This window comes from Pogona vitticeps, chromosome 3 (genome assembly GCF_051106095.1).
Source record: "Pogona vitticeps strain Pit_001003342236 chromosome 3, PviZW2.1, whole genome shotgun sequence".
NCBI lineage: Eukaryota > Metazoa > Chordata > Lepidosauria > Squamata > Agamidae > Pogona > Pogona vitticeps.
This window is the reverse complement of record NC_135785.1, coordinates 197651947-197673410: the sequence shown is the minus strand read 5'-3', so window position 1 is coordinate 197673410 and position 21464 is coordinate 197651947. Positions and strand designations below refer to the sequence as shown.

Sequence of the window (21464 nt, the reverse complement as noted above, 5' to 3'; positions counted from 1 at the left end):
AGCCTGATGCTACACCAAAGACTAAAGTAATTTTGCCAGGTTATACTACTACTCAGTTTAACAAATACCAGGCACTGTAAGTGCCTTCCTGACATATACAAATAGGATAGCATTGGAAGACTAGGAATTGAAGGAAAATTCAATTAGTTGGACTGTGTTACTTGACCTGCGGTGTAGATGTTTGTATTTTTAGTGGGGGACTTCTAGTGGGTGGGGAGTGTTTGGGGAATTTTATGTGTGTGCATGTGTCTGGTCTCTGGGTGTCTGTGAATTTCGTTGTATGGGTATACTGTGTATATACTTACAATGACAATAAATTATTATTATTATTATTATTATTATTATTATTATTATTATTATTATTATTATTATTATTATTATTATTATTATTATTATTATTATTATTATTATTATTATTATTATTATTAAAATGGACAGCATAATTGTGCACAAGTGTAAATAGCCAGCATTATCTCCTGAAAAAGTTGGTTGGATCTGTGTTTATGCTATAGCTTTGAAACTGAGAAGGGAGCTGGATTTGATTACACTCAGGACCAATAGAATCAGGATCAATGGAAAGTACAACACTCAATGTGTAGCACTGTATAATTTGTTTATATATCATACATCGCATCTGGCCATTAACAAAATCTCAGGTGTGTAACACCTATGTGAAACCATGATGACTTATATATGTCTGATACAGGACTGGGCTCTAAGATTAATACACAGTTTTGTAATGGTAGATAAACTGAGCCTTTTTCCACTTGACTGCAGAGAAGGTGTAGCCTGAGCTGTCATGGAGCCAGGTACCAGCTGAGCTATGGAAACTCAGGAAAGCCAAGACAGTAAGTTGGATCCCTCCCCCCAACAAGAGATAACATTGACTGATGGAACCTTTTCTTCTGGTGGGGGTTTAAACAGCTTTAGCAGTGGTAGTCTTATCTCAGGCAGCTATAGTACAGCATTCCCTATTAAAATGAAATGTGATCTTATTAAACAATTGGGAAAGATAGCAGAGTAAACTCTGCCAAGCACCAATAGCTTTGCCCACCTGCAACAAAGAGTTCATGATCTGTCTGCATAATTCTGCATTTGAATTTCTTTTTAAAGAAAGAGACTATTATTCTGAGCAACAGTAATGGATTTAGAAACGTGAATACATCTTCAGAGGTGTCTAGAAGGAATAATAAGCAACTGACAGCCCAGTAGCACTGTGTGGCTTCTAGGAAAATCCTTCGGTCCCAGCATCACCCTTAAGCAGTATAACCGTGACTCAGTTTTCCCTTTATGTCCTTTCGGTCCCCAGTGTGGTATAGTGGACAGAGTGGTAGACTAGGACTCACTAGGCCTGGGTTTGAATCCATGCTTGGCCACGGAAACTGATGGATATGTGTGGTATTGGTAAAACCATGCCTTAAATTGACTGATTGAGTGACTGATTTGATTTGTATACTGCCCATACGGTTACCAAAGCCACTCTGGGCAGTTCATAACCAATGTGGAAGAATTATATTCAGAGACATTATAAACTTAAAAGAAAACATCATAATAGTTATACATAATAAAACCAGTCAAGGTGGAGGAATCACTAGGTGTTGGTAAGTACTCTGTTTCCTGTAGATGAAAGATCCTGGAAAGTCTGTCAGAAGGCTTATCTTAAACATCTCACATCTTGAAAGCTCTGTTAGGGTTGCCATTAATTTATTCTGACCTGACAATACATAATGTGCATAATGAACCTAATGTACAACACACTCTTACGCCTACTAAGCTGATCTATCCTGTTTCATTCATGAGTTAAGGCACTATTAGAGAAATGTCTTTTAGAGAAAGCACCTATTCCTGTTCCAGAACTTAGAAGTAATTAGTTAGAAATGACACAGCTAATTTGGATAGTAAATAATGTTAGTAGTTGTTGTTAGAATCTCACTTTTTATGACAAACACTGACGTTACTTTCATAGAAGTCTTTCAAGGTGAAGCTAAGCATTAATGGGAATGTGGATTCCCTGTAATTAGCCTAAAAGTCTGTTTTCCCTCCAACAACATGTCTACATGCATCAGCAATCAGTCTTGGGCAAATAGAGCTTGCGTGTGTGTTCCAATGATAAGTCATGAAATAAAGCATGTGAACCGTGATATACAGAATGAATGAAAAGAAGAAGCCATAGGAGACTGCCTTCACGACTGGAGCAAGTACTGTACTTCTAAATGCAGTCTACCTATATCTTCCCAGTTTAACCCACAGCTGTTGGCTTCTTAGTCCTCTTTCAGAGCTGGCACAATATATTTTGGCACAATCTATTTGCTGCCACAAGATGGCATCTCACCAATAACAAGATATAAATGATTACATGTAGTTTATCTCTGTGCCTAAACACATTCACAAAACCTCTGTATATGCACAATGCTCCTGATTTTGATGGATCTAATTTTCTGTTGACCAAGTTCCTCAAATTAGTAATTTACCATCTCTGAGATGTGCGCATTGTGCTAACACAGTAAGGAGCACCACACACATGCAAAGGACACTGTGTGGCTCTTGAAGGAAAGAACTGTTTCATATGCAGCCTTCCCTGGATCCTCTATGGTAGTCTGGTGCCTTCAAGTGCCCTGACATGTTCACATCCAGGAGCTTTGGGTGCATCCACAGCGCTCATTGCATCTTCACTGTGTATCACCAGATCAGGAGGAGAGAGAAGGTGGATGTAGCCCTAGTTGTATCAAGGAGGACAACCTTTGGACTACAGCCCAGAATCCATTATCACTGGCCTCACTGAGTGGGCGTTATGGACATCTAGAAAGAATAAATTCCTTCCTCTTGCTGTACCAGGATCTTTCTCTCTCATTGTGTTTTAATGACATGTCCCTGTAGGGAGATTTTGAGCTGGGAGTTGAGAAAGACACATATCTTGTGGCTTTGGAAAAGGACCATGAGGGTAGTGAATAATTAGTTGGACTGTGTAACTTGGCCTGCGGTGTAGATGTTTGTATTTTTAGTGGGGGACTTTTAGTGGGTGGGGAGTGTTTGGAAATTTTATGTGTGTGCATGTGTCTGGTCTCTGGGTGTCTGTGAATTTCGTTGTATGTGTATATACTTACAATGACAATAAATTATTATTATTATTATTATTATTATTATTATTATTATTATTATTATTATACTATCCACCTGGATTTCCAACTGAAAAAACTAACAAAGTACAGAGACCTGGCAATTGAAACATCTCACTTGTAGTTGAAACACACACCAGTGGTCCACGTAGTCATTGGGGCTTTGGGAACAATATCAAGAAACTTCACACAGTACTGTAAGCCATTGCATATCTCAGAAATAACACCATTAGAGCTACAAAAAAACAGCAATATTAGCAACAGCATATATACTGTGCTGATATTTAACAGATACTGTACATAGGTTTTTGATTAAAATTGGTATCTGTTATACAATATCAGTCCATGTTTTTATGATTTTGATTGACTGTGCCTGGTGTTTTTTGAACAACAACAACAATCATCATCATCATCAAGACTATTCTTGACCCACAGCTGTTTCACCTAGCTGCAGGATAAAGATGTCTCTCAGTCTAAGCTTCTTTCCTGTCACATCCCAGTTTTCTGAACAGCCATTTTTAATATCAGTGTCATCTCCAAATTTGCCTGATAGTTCAATCTGCAGGGTGTGAGAATCTGATCGCTATTTCTTCTTCTGACTCCAATATAAAATGGCTTCATTTTCTTGGCTACTTTGGAAGTAAAAGTCCCAGCATTTCCTAGGGGATGGAAGAGAGTTTATTTGCCATACCTGCCTCTGCCAGCCTACTGTACATCACATTGGTTGGATACAAATAGCCATCATCCCCCAGCTAGTGTGGTGGCCATGTTGAGTGATGTAGTAATGTAGACTATAGTGCAAAATTACTTCCAAGAGTGTTGGGTTGGGAAAAGCTATTGCTAACCATTCTGTTCTTGTGTTCACATTTCTTTATTTAGAGCTCAGGCGCATGCTGTTTTAAATCTTGCCAACCGTGATTCATCCTTTCTCTTCACAAGTGCCCCCTCCTCTTTCTTCTCTTTAAGTTCTCCATTATCTCCGCTTCTGCACGATATAAGTCAATCAACCTCATTTGCTATCTCAGAAGCAAAATGAGAAAAAGACAGAAAAGCAGTTGTCATGGCCAAACAGAATGCACTTAAATGATTATAATTCAAACAGAATGTGATGTTCATCCATTTTAGTGAACCTTATAGATAATGGCATTAAACGGTTCTGATCTCAGCTGGCTTTGGGATTATATGTGTGCAGGTAAACTTGGTCTAGTGTTCTCATCTAGAGAGCCTGATATTTGCATGACAAAAGGGTGCTGCTGTAAACAGTGGCTATATGGTGGTTCGATCACTGGAAGGACAATATGTGGAAGCCCCTAAACCACCCTGTGCCCAAATAAAGGGTGCACACATCAGGGCTGAACCATTCTGTGCCCAAATATTTTCTGCACTCCATGATGGTATTTGTAGGTTTCTGTTTATCTGAGTAAACTTTATTCTTACTGAGAAGGAAAAGCAAATGGTAATCCAGATAGTAGACTGAATGGTACAGGCACAACAGAAGGGCGTCTTCTAAGGGAAGTAGTAGTTGCATAGATGGGTATTATTTTATTTTTCCTTTTTCCATATTTCCCCCAGAAATGCAGGAGAAAGCTCCTAGTGGCTTTCCAAGGGAGCCACCAGGAAGGGAATAAGAGAAGGACTTTAACAGAGCAATGGACACATCCTTCTTTGATTCCTTCTTAAAAGGGCAATGTTGTTTCTTCCATTTTGCTCTGCCCTCTGCCTTTGCTTCTTGTTTCTTGGATCTAAAGTTAGTGGTGCAGTGGTCACAAGAATCTGATGATTAAATAAGTGACTTTGCAGCAGAGAAGGCAGGTAAAATATATTTCCACACTAAAATACATATTTTCCTTCATCTTTCTGACATTTTCTTTCTCTTTTCTCATGTCTAATCATGACATATGCATGCCAGATTTAACATGAGGAATTATGGATGTGCTGCTCCACTCTGTCAGGCTTCTGGGCTCCACCCCATCGTCATCTTGGAAATATAGAAATACCCCAACTCAGTTTGGTCTTACATATGTGTCTGAAGACAGCACACATTCCTAACTGGAAGTATTTTTATTAGGTCCAAAGTATTACTGCAGGTGTGTGGAAAGCATTGAAATTGGCCATCTTCTTGCTAATCTCCAGAAATAAGTACTTAAAATATTGGTGTCATTTTTCATAGAATTTTTTTCTTATTAACAATGCAAGAGGGAAACATTTTTCATACTGCTACCTAGGAACTACTGAAGTTTCCCTCTTCTTCCTGATTTCAGAAATAAGTATCATATCTGTAAGGAAGGTTTTTAGAATATTTTAGGTCCTTTTGGTGAGTGTGAGACAGTGTTGACCCTTTTCTTGAAGTTTCTGTCTTCTTCTTCCTCCTACCTTAATTATTCTTACAGCCAAATTACACAAGACGTTGAGCCTTTAATTAGAAGATAGCGTATTTACCTCTGGCAATGCAATTTTGTCAGTGCCTCCTGAATGAGCTAAGTCACAACTGTAATCCAGTAATCACCAGATCAAGAAGCTGATTTGCAACATTCAGAGGTAAGAAAAGCTGATCCTCTTGTCTAATTTGATCCAAAGTTTTTTCCCCCCAAAAAATGAGCCACTCATTAGAAATGGCCACTTAACTTAAGGTAAAACTAGATGGCCCAATTATCTCGGCCTGAATCAGTTTAGATTGTGTGAAACATGGCTTCTGTGAGGTGTGGTATATCATTTGAAATTATCTTTGCATGCACATGCTAGAATTGTACCTCAAGCAACCCTGCTTAACACAATCTAGACTAATCTTTTTTTCCTTTAAAGCAGTGGTTCCCATGCTCAAGTCTCCGTGTGTATTTGGACTAAAACTCCCAGAAGCTTTTACCACTAACTGTGCTAGTCAGGATTTCCTGGAATTGTCAGCCAAGAACATTTAGTGACCCAAGGTTCAGAACCACTGCTTTAAAGTGAAAGGAAAAAAAAACAGTTTCTGAAATTTCAGTCCCTATTGTCCATCTCAAGAAAAGAACCAGCCTGTGTTGTCTTGGGCAAGCTATATGGAGCCAGAGTACTCTTAGAACTAGGCATTGGCAAATCACTTCTGAGTACTGTATATTGTACCTTGAAAACTCTGAGAAGGTCACCATGACTAGGAACTGAAAACACAAAATTAATTTGTTAGTAGTATATAAAGACTTAAACAGCCTGAGACCCTGATAGTCAAAAGATTACCTTCTCCAACACTAATCAGCTTTGGTCTTCCATAACTCTACTAAGTTCCTCATAAGTCAGTATCAACTTGGCAGCATATAACATATACCATCTATCACACTTAATCTATTATGCTAATAGAGAAATACTGCAGGAATAGAAGCTTCATGGACTAAGGGCTTGTGGCTCTGGACACAGATACAGAGCAAAGATGTGATTTTTCAGGTTGAGTTTCAGAAAATACTATGACCAAATTCTCTATTATCCACATCACTGTCAAACCTCATATTAATTTAACTTCCAAGTCTTGCATAGCCTGCAACGTTATAATTTGTACTCTTTAAAGTTGTTAATACCTATAATTTATTAAAGACATTGAAGGAAAGTGAATTAATACAATGGAATGAGTTTTTTAATTCCATCACTGACTTCATTTTGGATTCTAAACTTGAGTACATTCCCTTTCGAGAATATAGCAGAGGGGAAATCATGTATGAAAATTCATTGGAGTCCTCTGTGGCTGAACTTCTAAATTAACATTAAATTGAATGTACTGGGCCACCAAACAAATTAAGTTTATACCTTCTCATGTCACCAGTATTTTAAAAAGGGGGTGGACATGCCTGCTTATTTCTCTCACATGTAAAATTGTTTGACTTGTATAATATAATGGCCAGAATCTGTGATTGGAACAATTCCAAATGTTTGTAGACAGGCAATACTAGAACAGTTCAGTACGCAGAGAAAAAAAAAATTCTCTCCCTATGTGTGGGGAGATTACCCCACTGAATAGATCACTGGGGTGATCTAGTCAAATCTTCAACATCAATAAAATACCAGAGCAATCCCAGAGTGTCTGAGGACAAGACCATAGTGTAAGTGAGCTTGTAGTCTGCTTCAGCAATTACAGAAAACAAAACAAAACAAAAAACAAGACAGAAGCGAACAAAAACAAGACACAAGCAACATGCTTTGGCATTTTTAAGAGTAACAAAAAACTCTTGATGTGAGCATTTGGGGATTACAATCCACTTCTCAAATTTAAATACCTTTGCTTGTCTTAAAGATGCGACAATGTTTTTGTTTTCTTTGTTGTTGTTTTGTTTGTTTTTGTTGTTCTGTGTCTTTCCATTTTCCATCACCAGGACAAAACTGCAGATTGCAGACATGTACAAAAATGCTTACATTATGAAAAAATGATGGACATTTGGAAGAGGGCATCCTAAAATGTACATAAAAGAAAATAAAAAATGCCAAGCTGTCCCAGTGAAACAAGGATGAAAGGGACATGCAGATGCAATTTAGAGAAATGTGACAAATTCAGAACTGAGAGATTTTGATATCGTTACACCATTGTATTTATTCAGGGTGGCTGGAAGCCTCATAAGCTGCTCTTGAGTAAAGGATGTTAGATCTGGACCAACCTACCCTGTACCTTTCAGGAGACATTCTGTCCTACTCCATCCCCAGGTCTGTCACATTATCTATCTGCTTCCAGATTTCTTGTTAGAAAAAAAAATCACAAGATTGGAAGAGAAATGCAAATAGCTATAATCTTTCTTTCTTTTCCACAGGTCACTAAGCAATTGATCCCACAAGTTCCAACATTTTGTGAGAGCTGTATTTGGAAGATGGCCTCAACTGCTCTTAAATCTCAGGGGCTATTCCATTCCCTCTATACTCACTTACTGCTTTGTGGCTTAGATCTGTATCTGGGCTATAGAGATAGACCAGAACCATGTCCTAATACCCTGTTTCCCCAAAAATAAGACAGGGTCTTATTTTAATTTTTGCTCCAAAAACGCATTAGGGCTTATTTTCAGGGCATTTTTTTCATGTACAACAATCTACATTTATTCATATACAGTCATGTCATCTTATTCTGGTTGCTGCACAAGGGTGGAGGGCAGGGTTTCACTGAACTGGGGCTTATTTTTGGGGTAGGGCTTATATTACGATCATCCTGAAAAATCATTTGTTGTTGTTTAGTCATTAAGTCGTGTCCAACTCTTCGTGATCCCATGGACCAGAGCACGCCAGGCTGTCCTGTCTTCCACTGCCTCCCTAGCATGAAAAGTCACACTAGGGCTTATTTTCAGGTTAGGTCTTACTTTAGGGGAAACAGGGTAGTTAATATATTTGTCTTCCTAAGAATGAAAGGTCTTTGGCATGCAATATTTTCTCAACTGGGAAACATTGCTTTAAAGCTAACTAAAGATAAATTTCATTGTTGCTGGTGGTTAGGAGAAGGGTAGAGAACCTTTAGGTCCAGATGTTTTGCATGCTAATGCTCCAAATTGCTTACTATTGGCCATGCTGGGGCTGAGGGATGCTACAGGCCAAAACATCCTGGAGAGTCAACCCAGTAGCAAATGCCTACCTAAATGCCTTTTCAGGATCTCCATGTTTCAGAACTGTGGCCAAGAAAGATTGGGGAAGGACTAACACCCAGGTTATATCATGCCACTGGTATTAATGAAACATGACCAGCAGCAGTTATTTCTAATAGGCATGCTGATATACAGCAGTTAACTCTGTGCTAACAGCATCAATTGTAACTGGGATCTGTGAGCTACTATGACAATCCACAGGGACGTGGTGGCGCTGTGGGCTAAACCGCAGAAGCCTGTGCTGCAGGGTCAGAAGACCAAGCAGTCGTAAGATTGAATCCACGTGACGGAGTGAGCGCCCGTCACTTGTCCCAGCTCCCGCCAACCTAGCAGTTCGAAAGCATGCAAATGCGAGTAGATTAATAGGGACCACCTCGATGGGAAGGTAACAGCGTTCCATGTCTAAGTCGCACTGGCCATGTGACCACGGAAGATTGTCTTCGGACAAAACACTGGCTCTATGGCTTGGAAACAGGGATGAGCACCGCCCCCTAGAGTCGGACGCAACTGGACAAAATTGTCAAGGGGAACCTATACCTATACATATATATGACAATCCACAGACTTGCAGGTGATTTCCGAGGCTGCAATAAAAATAGGTTTAAAAGGCCAAAGACCTTCTCTGCAACAAGCAGTAGGGAATAACACTACAGCTTGTTGCTTCTGTAGCACTGCAGTTAAGCTAATCATTTAGGATAGAAAGAAAGAGAAACGTTGCTAGGGAATGTGTAGGATTGCCAGGTTTGTTCTAAGCTTACATATGGAGAAGATAAAGAACAAATATACATACAAGAAATTAACTTGAGTCATCTACTGCAGCTCGAATGTTTAAACTTTGATAGAATAAGTCTGCAGACCTCAGTGCAGCTCGCTCAATCTGCTTGTGAAACTATAGCAGCAGCTGTATGTTGAAGCTGAAGCCCCAATAAATAGAGCATCAAGCAATCGTTTTAAGTTGGGCACATGGTTCAATAGATGACTCAGGGTAAAAACTATTTTTGTTTTAGGGTGTTATGGTGATGAGGAATGCAAATGGAGTATTAAAGATGTCTCTTTGCCTTGCTAAACACATTTTAAAGAGTAAATAAATATGTTATAGTTATTGTAGGAGTGCCTGAATCTATCAGTAAAACAGTTTTGCCACTATGGCCCCTCATGTGTGTCATGCCATTTCTTTCACTCCAGCTGTACTGACTAAATTATACATGACAAATAGAAGCTGAACTTCATGACTGTTCCAGAGATGTGACTTAGGCAGATATTTATACTTCAGCAATCATACTTGCAAATGAAGCCTTGTTTTTCTTTCAGTGACTAACCACAATATGAAAAAAGCTACTCTGCTAACTAGTGATGGTATGAAAAGTTCCTGATATGACAGTCAGATGTTCTCAGCACTTACAGAATTCTCTCTTCTAATAACATGCTCTCTATAATGTGTGGTTTGACCCTCAATCTGCTTGATAATAGATTGGAAAAGTGTGTGGGGTCCTAAGAGGCTGTGCTACCTGAAGGCATCTAGTACAGCAGAAAAAAAATCAGAACTTACTGGCCTGTAGGTTCTTTTGTGCCTCACCATAGTATGTATTTCCTAGGACTGATGGGAGTGTCAGTTCAAGAACATCTGAAGGGCTATGTGATTCCCTCTCCCATACTAGAGCATCCTTGTTTAAGGTAAGCAAATCTGTGTTTGATAAATGCTTGGAATGTAGACCTGTTGGAACCACATGTGGCTCTCTGTGCTCTTCACACAGATATAGCAATCCTTCAGAAAATATCAGGTGAAATTCTTGGTGCATAACAAACGTATCATGAGAGTTGGCAGCATGGACATCCCCATCTCCTATCTAGTGGAGTGTAAGCTCTGATTTGCAAACTGCATGTGAGTCACAGTTTGCTTGTAAAGGAGGTGGACCATCTGGTAATCATGAGCAGATGATAAATCAGTGCATCGCCATGGTTGTTATTTCCAAATTTGTAAGTAAACACATTTTGTAACCTTGCAGATAACACTTTTTTTCTCTGCTAATGGAAAAGTTTAGATTTATGCAAAACATTGAAAAACATCTTATTTGAAATGCACTTTTAAAAGCACTAGCTCAAATTTGACAGCAAAGATTGTGAACATCAATCGACTAAGTGGAATCTGTTCCACACCATAGACAAACAGTTCTAAAATTTGGAGTAATGTATATAGGTCTGTTACTTCTTTCAAGATGCTCCTTCAGAAGTCAACAGATTGCCTTCTAAATTCCATGTTCTACACTATAAGGCAGGTGTGACCTCTGCTGGTTACAAACTTTAAATACAACCCCAAAGGGGAAAAGGCATGCTGATGATGGTAATTAAACACACACACACACACACACACACACACACACACACACACACACACACACACACACACACACACACACACACACACACACACACACACACACATGCTGTCCCAGCATCAACCTACAGAACTACAGCTTTAAGACATTTCGTTCAGTTCCCATATTTTAGCAGAGTCCTTTGCACCCAGATGTACTAGCCCATATCTACCATTTTTTGTTCAATACCCTTGAATTATTGTGAATTATTATGCAACTAGAGAGTGCCACTATCGAACAATGTGGTGCTACTGGGATGGGGGTGGGTGGGGAGATGACATATATACTTGTACACATCCAGATGACTCTGGCAAGGGACTTCTGCTAATATGTCACAGGGACAGCCCTCACTAGGCCACCACCAGCCAATTCAAAGAGGAAGAAAACAACATTACTGGATATTAAAAGGTAAAGGTTCCCCTTGACAATTTTTGTCCAGTCGTGTTCAACTCTAGGGGACGGTGCTCATCCCCGTTTCCAAGCCATAGAGCCAGCGTTTTGTCCGAAGACAATCTTCCCTGGTCACATGGCCAGTGCAACTTAGACACGGAACACTGTTACCTTCCCACCGAGGTGGTCCCTATTTATCTACTCGCATTTTGCATGCTTTCAAACCACTAGGTTGGCGGGAGCTGGGACAAGTGACGGGAGCTCACTCCGTCACGTGGATTCGATCTTACGACTGCTTGGTCTTCTGACCCTGCAGCACAGGCTTCTGCGGTTTAGCCCACAGCGCCACCACGTTAGTATGGGCCTTTTTGTATATTGGCCTAGAAAAGTTTCTCTTTCTCTTTTAGGATGATGATGACTGTAAGAATCCTACTTGTCTACCACTGACCACTGACAAATGTGAATAACCATGACTTATGTAACTCCAAGGCACCCCCAAGCTGGAGCAAGGAACCACTGTTCACCCCTAACACCAAATTCTTCCCAAAGGACGATTGTAGTCTGAGCTTTAAGTGGCTAGATCACACAATAAGGGTGCTGTGTAGAGCCCCAGGTCATAATCATCAGACTGCCCCCATCTTAAGTCACAACCAGTCAGCCATTTGCATTCTCCCTCCTGTCCCCCCCCCCATGTTTGTTTGGTGGAGGGACTTCTTCACACCCCACTGCAGTTGCTCAAGGCACAGGAGCTGAGAGATAGCCATCAAGTGCCACCCACTTGTGGCAGAAGATAACACACTTTACCTGTGGCTGAGAAGGGAAGGAAACAACAAAATGGGGAAAAGGGGAGAAGAGCAAAAGTGTCCAGAAAAGCTTTCTGGTTTAAACAGGGCATGAGGGGAGAAAAGCTAAAATCCAGAACTGACTTTGTTCCTTCCTAGTCTGCTACAATAGAACACCCACACAAACATAGTTTGGTTCCATTGCTTGCAGATATTATCTTTCTCAAGAAGGGATGCTTATGACTAGGGTTGTTATGAGTTGGAATTGACTTGATGGCATGCAATTAGTGCAGAAATGCAGGGGGCACATTTAGCCGAATGGAAATGAATTCCGTTTCCACCAGTCCTTGCCATGCTAGCTGATGGTGGAATATGATGGAAGGAGTTGTTCATCTGCATCCTAAGAGTTCAAGGCTCCATGTGGGCCTTGCTGGCTTACAGACTATTGTAGTTCAAAAAGGTAAGTTTCCAAGCTCTGGGTCACAGCTGTAGAAACCTTAGACTATCACCTGAACTCACTTAGACAGAGAATAACTCAGCATACCTCAAACTTGATAGTTGTGTATTAAGTATTCAGAATATCAGAGAGCTTGTGGCACAGGAGGCTCACTTTTGATTTCTGTAGCAAGAACCTTCCCATTATGCCTCACACAAGAAATCAATCATTTATGCTCTTCTAAATTAATGACTGTGCACCTAACAACATGAGATTAAGAATTTCCTTTGTATTTCCCTACATACAGGCAGGATGTGCAGTGGCAGGTTAGGTCAAAAGATGCAGGAGTAGAAGTAGGAGTTGAACTGATATAGAAGTCTCCAGCCGATAGTCAGCTTGCCATAATTCTTTGCTGATAGATTAAAAGAGAGGAGGTGGGGTAGGGAACACAACTGATTTGCATTTTGCTTTATGTATTTTATGTTGTAGTTTATAATAATAAAAAAGGAGAGAGAGAGAGAGAGAGAGAGAAAGGTTTGTGTGGAGTGGGTGACCTGAAGCCCCCTAGGACCACATGGCACCTCATGACCCAGTGGTGCCCTGCCTCATAAGGGTGCATTGGCACAGAGGCTATATCCCGCACCAACCCTTTCAGCAAGGTGTGCTCTCTGAAGCATCACTCGGGCCAAACAGGTCTACCAGCACACTCTCTTGCAGAGCATTCAGACAAGGTGATATTTTTTCACACTTTGAAAGCAAATGGCAGAATAGAGGCTTTTCAAATAGTAAATCTCAGCCTACAGCCACCCAAGAACACCTGAGCCTCATGGGGGAAGGTCTAATATCTGGAAAACTAACCAGCAGCCGACCTGTATTCAGCTAACAAGGCACTCTGGTGGACCGCATGTCTTGTAGTTCAGATAGGCCACCAAAGAAAGCAGTTTGGGGTATCCAGCATCACCCGTTATACCAGAAGCAGAACAGCCAGGCACCTCTGCTATCACAGCTAGCATTGCTGCTGCTGATTTAAAAAAATGTTGTCCCAGAATCAACCCAGTAAAAAGTATGAACAGTGGATCTAGGAGGGTGGGGTCACTTTCTGTGGGGTCCAGAAACCCTGACAGCCAGGAGAGGAGGAAGGACAAGGAGCCAGCTAAGAAGAAGAGGCACCAGAAGCATGGCAAATGCATGAATGCACCCTGAGGGAGAAAGACATGAGAAAGCAGGGAGCATTCAGCACGTCTTCCTTAGGGGACAAGGTCCCAGGGAGAATACTAGCTGGAAGTGGTTCCTGCCCCTGTCCTGCCAGTCTTGGCTCAAAGGAGAAACAGCAAAGCTACCATGGCACCAGGAAGGTCCAGAAGAGCAAGAGGGAAAGGATCACATTGATGACAAAAAAAAGTGCAGAAGGGACAGTCCCTTTGCAGCATGAACCTAGGACATTCCTTAGCTTCTGTCCAGACAATAACAGCCTTCATCTCATCCATGCAGATGGAATCCTGCTCTCTAGGTCCCAGTTTTCAACAGTAATGTAAGACAGACTGGCCATTCCCAGCTGGAGAATTTGAAGTACACTTTTTCAAGGTTGGGGCTGTAACATTAGCTGCTAGCGTGGGCTTCCACTAGAGAGTATTATTGGCAACAGCATGCCGGAAGTCAATGGCATATACTGTAAAACTGTACATATATACTCAAGTGACACAGTACTAATACTTTCATTTTGAGTTCCATCCTTAACTCTCTGCAGAATTGGGATTTGTAATCACAGCATCATGTGTTGGGCTAGAGTTTATGCAATGTCAACAGCTTGGGATCCTCATCTGGGTCTTGAGAACTTGCTGAGTATTACGTGGTTTGGCCAGATATGCATGTGATGGAGAGTGTTGCTGTCACCTGTCATTCATCCATCTAAGGATGCACAGATATGACCTTCCCAATACACTGATCATCTTCTTGTGCAGGGAAGATGTGCATGATCGTTCAGGATTTAAGCTCATTCTGGCAGCCCAAGCTGATCTGAATTTCTTCCTGACCTCTAGTTCAACACAATTATTTCTTTGGTCTGACATTCTGGATAATCATGTGTGGCGATCACTCTTGGAAAGTGGAGCCTGCTAGAAGGAAAGATAGCAAGACTTTGAGGCAGCTTGTTTCTGCAGTTGGTATGGGGCAGTGGATCCACCATTGAGATATTTCATTTCACCATGACTTCCTCTACAGACTCAACAGGATACACATCAGATATGGGATAATGCCTGTGGTTGCATGATATCTGAAATAGCCTCCTTTCTTGGTTGCAGCTGCAGTAGCTCTAGAGGGTCGAAGCTGCCAGGCTGTTGGGTGTGTGTGTGCTCTCGCCACATCTTATAGTGATAATAGGCATTGGGACAGATCTAGTTGGGAGCTAATGGAGCATCCATTCCAAAATCTCTTATTTGGATCCCCTCAAGAGACCTTGGGGAGAAGACTTCTGAGACCCCTGTCTAGTTTGGGAGCAGCAAGTCCGCACTTGTCTCCAGGTGGTGGGGGGTCTGGATAATGGTTAAGCACCCATGTGGCATCCTATTCTGCTACTCCAAATGGCCTAGCAAGCAGGTTGGGTCTTGTGCCCAATCACAGAACAGGTCAGTTGTCCAGTGCCTAGATTATGCCAGAGCTTGCATTTGTAACGCATGAAGTCACATCCATAGTTTGCTCATCTTAAACTGATAAGTATGTGTCCATTTTTTTTGCCATTTTTTTTGACTGAACAGTGGGATACAAATATGCTTTACGCATACACAGCTGAATTGATAATTATGCTACAATTAATTAGTAAAAAGAATTCCTGAGCAAAGAAATAATTTTGGATTATTTTTACAACTTTTCAAAATAACTAACTTAATTTTTTTTTTTCATACTTAAACAATGCTTCCTCCTAAAGTCTCTTCAGATGTTGTAGCTCAGTATTGGGACATCAAAGGCAACTATTCTCTACTCAGAACATCCTTGCTTACTGGAAAAGATGGGTTTAACTTGTAAACCGCCCAGAGAGTGCTTCAAGCACTATGGGGCGGTATATAAGCAGCACGCTTTGCTTTTTTGCTTAAAGTGGCCAAATTAATCTTTAAAAGGAAAGAGAATGGACAACATCAGGCAGATGAAATGAGCAAGAGTGGGAAACAGATTTTAGAAAATGGCAGAAAACTACCAAGCTAAGGGGGAAGGAAAAGACTCCTTGGAAAAGACCTTGATGTTAGGAAAGTGTGACGGCAAGAGGAGAAGGGGACGACAGAGGACGAGATGGCTGGACAGTGTCTGCGAAGCAACCAACATGAAATTGACACAACTACGGGAGGCAGTGGAAGATAGGAGGGCCTGGCGTGCTCTGGGAGGCAAAAAGTTTTCCATGGGATTGCAAAGACTAACAAATTTATGACATCACGAGCATAACAAATTTATTAAGGTTTTTTTTTTGTCTACAAGAGAATGACCCCTTGAGAGAAAAAAGAAAAAGATAAATGTGTATTTCTTTCTTAAATACACAAATCACTCAAGTAAAGGTACCAACAAATGTGGCATTTTAAACCCCACTGGGATTGGTAAGTAAAGGCTAACTGTAGTTTTGAGTGGGGTTATCCAAATAGACTCACCTAGAAATGAACAGTCCCCCTATTGCAGCTATTACAGGACCGAAAGTGAATCCTTCCAGCATGTTTCCTTTACTTTGTATCAGTCTGATAAGTGATTTGTTCCACAGGGGAATGCTTTTTATCATCACAGCCAGATGTGTATACTTGGCAAAGTCTACCAATTTATGAAGTCGACTGTTTCTCTTTCCTTCCCTCCTCCCACTCTGACTGTTTCCCCTTCCATCTCCTGCCACTCCCACCCGCCCACCACAACCTCTTCTGGCCTCACTTACAAAGCAGCTGCCAAAGGAAGCATTCAATATATTTCTGTACCTCTCTCTCTCCACAAAGAGGGAATCATTCTTTCCAGGCAAGTTTCTACCACATTTTCTTTGCAAAAGCCCAGACATTTATCCCTGGATTAGGAGGGGGAAAGAGAAAGAGGAGCTTTAGTCCTATGCACTGAGTCTTTGCACTGAATCCAGCAGGGTCACCCACTGACAGAGCTACTGGCATCAAGAGCAGGGGGTCACTCCTCCCCACTGCAGCCCCCTACTTCATCCCCACACTTCCACTGGAGGACAGGGAAACCCTCCAGACCCAGGTTTCGGCCAGTGCAGCAGGAGGAAGAATATTGTTTCAGAAAATGGGACAATTTACTTCTTTGGATTACGGTGACTGGCCAGCATGGCCAGTGTTTGGTGGCTGGGGGATTCTGGAAGCTGCATTTAAAAATAATAATAATAACATGTTTAAAAAAACCCTCCAAACTCTGCATATTTGGGACTTACATATATCTATTATCCACCACCAGAGGGCACTCATTTTCAGCAGAAAGTATTCCTGATTTCGAATGGTGTTGTGATCATAAACAGTTATCTTTCAAACTATTAAGGCTTGGAGGCGATTTCGATTTTAAAAATGTGTCTTTATCATATCAAAATCTGACACTGTTGTACAGAAAACACAATGAAAAGTGGGCAAAAGAATGCATTTTTTACATCATTTCAGGAGATGGCATAATGAAGGGAAAATAAGAAAATATTGGTTTTATATATATTAGTTATAGAGCATGTTGGTGCATGTTAGTGTAGAAAAATGGGTTTGCAAGGCAGTTTCCCCAAGGAACAAACCACAGCTTCTTCCTGTATTCAGAATGTCAATTGCCAGGCATACATATATATGAATTAAATGGTGATTTAACTCATTGTGTCATCATGCTCTCTGCCTGACCTCATTGTGTTCAAATGCTCTGCACTTTTGTTTGCTAGAACGTGTGGTTGTTAAAATAAATAAATAAACACCAATACTGAAGTTTAAAAAATTGTTCCTGGAAGGATGGTGGATGTGATTTCCTGAGATCATAAGGAGTGGGAAGTCAGCCAGTTAATGCTTCAGGCAGTTCTCTTTGTCAGCAAATAACAAGACTGACTTTGCTTTCATTTGATCCTTCAAGTCTGCATATCTAAACTTTCATGGGTGGGGTGAGGTGGGGACTCATGCGTGTAATTAAGCATGCCTGAATGTACCCAGAGCTACTGAATCTGTATGCACAAAAACTGTGTGCCAGAGTCCTGGTGTCCTCTCCAGCCTAGGAGAGTTCCCATGAAAGGGACTGGAATACTGGCTGAAACAGGCAGCATCTTGTGGTGAAGAACTGCAATGGATTTCCCTTGAGGGCCACTGCCACCAACTCTGGAAAGAAGGCTTTAAAAAGGTAAAGGTTCCCCTTGACAATTTTTGTCCAGTCGTGTCCGACTCTAGGGGGCGGCCCTCATCCCGCTCTTCAAGCCATAGAGCCAGCGTTTGTCCGAAGACAATCTTTCCGTGGTCACATGGCCAGTGTGATTTAGACACGGAACGCTATTTACCTTCCCACCGAGGTGGTCCCTATTTATCTACTCGCATTTGCATGCTTTCGAACCGCTAGGTTGGCGGGAGCTGGGACAAGCGACGGGTGCTCATTCCGTTGCGTGGATTCGATCTTACGACTGCCGGATCTTCTGACCCTGCAGCACAGGCTTCTGTGGTTTAGCCCACAGCGCCTACAGCGCTTTACTGCATGCTTATTTGAGGGTAACTCCCATAAGCGGAATCATGTATTCTGTCCAAACCAGGCTCTGTGCAAACAATAAAGAATGCTTGGTGTATGGCCAGTGATTGGTACAGGAAGCCATACAGGACAGAGCCCAAACAGTGCCTGTCCTCAGAAAACAATAGGATGTTTTTCTTCCTGCAGTGCAACTCTTTCAGAGCTTTGTGCCCGAGCAATCAAACTTGCAAATTTGCAAACCACCGAACAAAGCAAGCTAATTTGCAAAATATGAGAATGAATAAAAAGTTTGCAGAAGCATTATCTGCTCTCACACAAAGGTCCGTGGCTATAAATCTACCACTGACAGTATTCTTACAAGCATTGCTCTCACCAGGAGAAATGGAACACTCTATTGCATGCACCTTTTGTTTCCGTGTCCAGAATTTATTTTAATGAATAGCCAGGCATAGTTGTAATTCCATGGGAAAATGTACTTAGTTATTAGAAAAGTTACAACTTAAAAAAAGTAGTGTTTGCCTTTTCTTTGTTGTTTAAAAGTAATTTAAAATTTACTTTTTAAAAAGTACAGTGGTGCCTCACAAGATGATGTTAATTCGTTCCGCGAAAATCACTGTCTTGCGAAAACATCGTCTTGCGAAATGCGGTTCCCCATTGGAATGCATTGAAATCTATTTAATGCATTCCAATGGGGGGAAAAATGTCATCTTGTGAAAATCACCCATAGGAAAACCATTTCGCGAAGTGCGGACCTAGCTGTCAAAATCACTGTCTTGCGAAAAATGGTCCCTAAAAATACCGTTTTGTGAAGCGCAGACCCAGCTGTCAAAATCATCGTCTTGTGAAAAACTGTCCCCCCCCAAAAAAAAAACATCTTGTGAAGCATGGACTGAAAATCGCCCATAGGGAAAACTGTTTTGTATAGCACTATAGCGATCACAAAACCCATCGTCTTGCGAATTAACCGGTTTGCGATAATCGTCTAGCGAGGCACCACTGTATCAGAATAGTCTAATAGCCGTGATACAAGACCTACCCAGGCATTAAGGGCACATTCACCTGGAAATATATAAATAACTAACACAGTTAACGTTGAACTACAGAAAGAGTGTGATTATCCTTTGTTAAGGTATAATCATAATGTGTCTGCCTTGGCCACTGTTGAAAAGAGTTACTTACATTGTTTGTAATCAGTTACTTCTAAGATCTGCCTATATTCTCCCTAAAGCTCCAGGGTCAGGTCCCTTATTTACACCATCCTCCACCTAGTGAGGGGCATTTTCCCTTTTTATTGATTTCAATGGAAGGGCTTGTTTGATTGAAAACAACAACGGAGAACCTCTAGTCAAAATAATGATAGGGACCCACCATGCTTTGGTTTCTGATGAGTTGGCAGAACTCTGGATACCTCTCTAGGTTCTCTCTTTCTGCCCGACTTAGGCTTAAAGCATACAAATGTAGCTATTAGCATTAGTGTCATAGAAAGCAGGCATCACTGTTAAGTCTAAGAGCTGACGGTTTCCTTCTGACTCACTGAGAAGAGTTTCACCCTCTGAATCATCAGCCTAGCTTCCTTTCCTTGCCACCTAAATTTTCCATAGAGATCTCCTGCCCATGCAATGAATCAGGTCAACCCTTCTTTAAGGATCACTATCCCAAAACCTGAATGGGTTGTGGCTACAAGTTGAACTGTCTGGTACAGTACTCAGGAAGCTTCCAAGGATCTGATATTCAATATCCCTTTCCATACAGCCCTTCAAGAGTCACACAGTGACAGGATGTTCTGTAATGTTTCCAGCCACACCAATCTGGAATACTTCCTTGCTAAGGCCAGGAGGCTATGAGATGACAATCATGCTGACTGGTGGCTTCTGCGAGCTATAATCCAAAAAAAGAGAGTAATATTTCCAATCTCTAATTGAAACTGTAAATACAGTAACTTCTTTGTTACAAAGCTCACACCAAATTATTGCTTTGACCTTGTGAGAATCTAATTCATCATACATGGCTGTGCCACCATCCCCAAGGGATGAAACTAGACTATAAGTCTTCATACTAAATTTAACCTGAAACAACCAGTTTTGTTCAAGAGAACACCATAAACGTCTATTACCTATTAAACCAGTACTGAGTGATAATTAAGATACTGGACAGGGACATGGGATATATCCTGCGTCTGAGTCCTTATGAAGCCACAAAATTCATTGGGCTATTTTTGAACAAGTTGGCTAGATAGTTCAATGGTTTAAGCTGAGGTTGGGAGTTCGATTTTCCACTGTGCCCCCTGGGAGAAGAGCCACCATGCGTGGTCTTGGGCAAACTGCACAGTTCCAGGGTGCTCCCAGACAAAAGGAATGATAATTCATTTATTTTTATTTGATTTGTATACTTTCCCCATCTAGCCTAAGGCCACTCTGGGGCAGTTCACAACATGATCAAACAGTAAAACAATACTACAAATATAAAGTAAAATAAGCATATAAGTACCTTGAAATAAAATAATAATCAAACAGTTACAGATTAACAATGAAACATAAGCATTACATATTTGATAAACCACTTCTGAAGTACTTTCTACCTCGAAAATTCTGGAAAGGGTTGGCATCAGTCAGAACTGACTTGATGGCCCATGATGATGCTGATGATGATTGTTAGCCAGTAGTACTCTCTTACTCTAACTGCTCTCATAGGTTTGTTATAAGGATAACCTTTAGAAGGGGGTCAATATGGTACACTATATTGTGCTCCCTAAAGGAAAGATGTTTCCCATCTGGGATGATATCATGCCCTGTACCTTTATACTGACCTGGCCACATTCATGAGTCTGCTTGGCTGCTGCAACCAAAATCTTGTTCCCAAAACTAAAACTAAAAACAAAAACAAACAAAGACTAACAAACAAAACAAATAACATGAAATTAGAAGCAGAATTTATTTATTATTTTATTATTTATTAGATTTATACCCCGCACCATCTGGCAGCCAGGCCACATTTCATTTTTTTTTCAACACCTTGCCCTGAAGATATAAGCCCCCATGTGGACAGGAAGGACACAGTCATTTTTGGGGCACCACTATGAAACGCCGCGCATTCAAATGGACCTGGATGTGCAGAACGCCTAG

At 41.0% G+C, this 21464-nt stretch overlaps 1 long non-coding RNA gene across 1 annotated transcript; it reads left to right on the top strand.

Annotated features, from left to right (window-relative positions):
• The first annotated feature begins 7672 nt into the window (after positions 1-7672).
• LOC144588192 (uncharacterized) lies at positions 7673-8329 on the top strand. Its single transcript, XR_013543596.1, has 2 exons — positions 7673-7775; positions 7880-8329. It is a non-coding gene; the product is annotated as an uncharacterized LOC144588192 (long non-coding RNA).
• The last annotated feature ends 13135 nt before the right edge of the window (positions 8330-21464 follow it).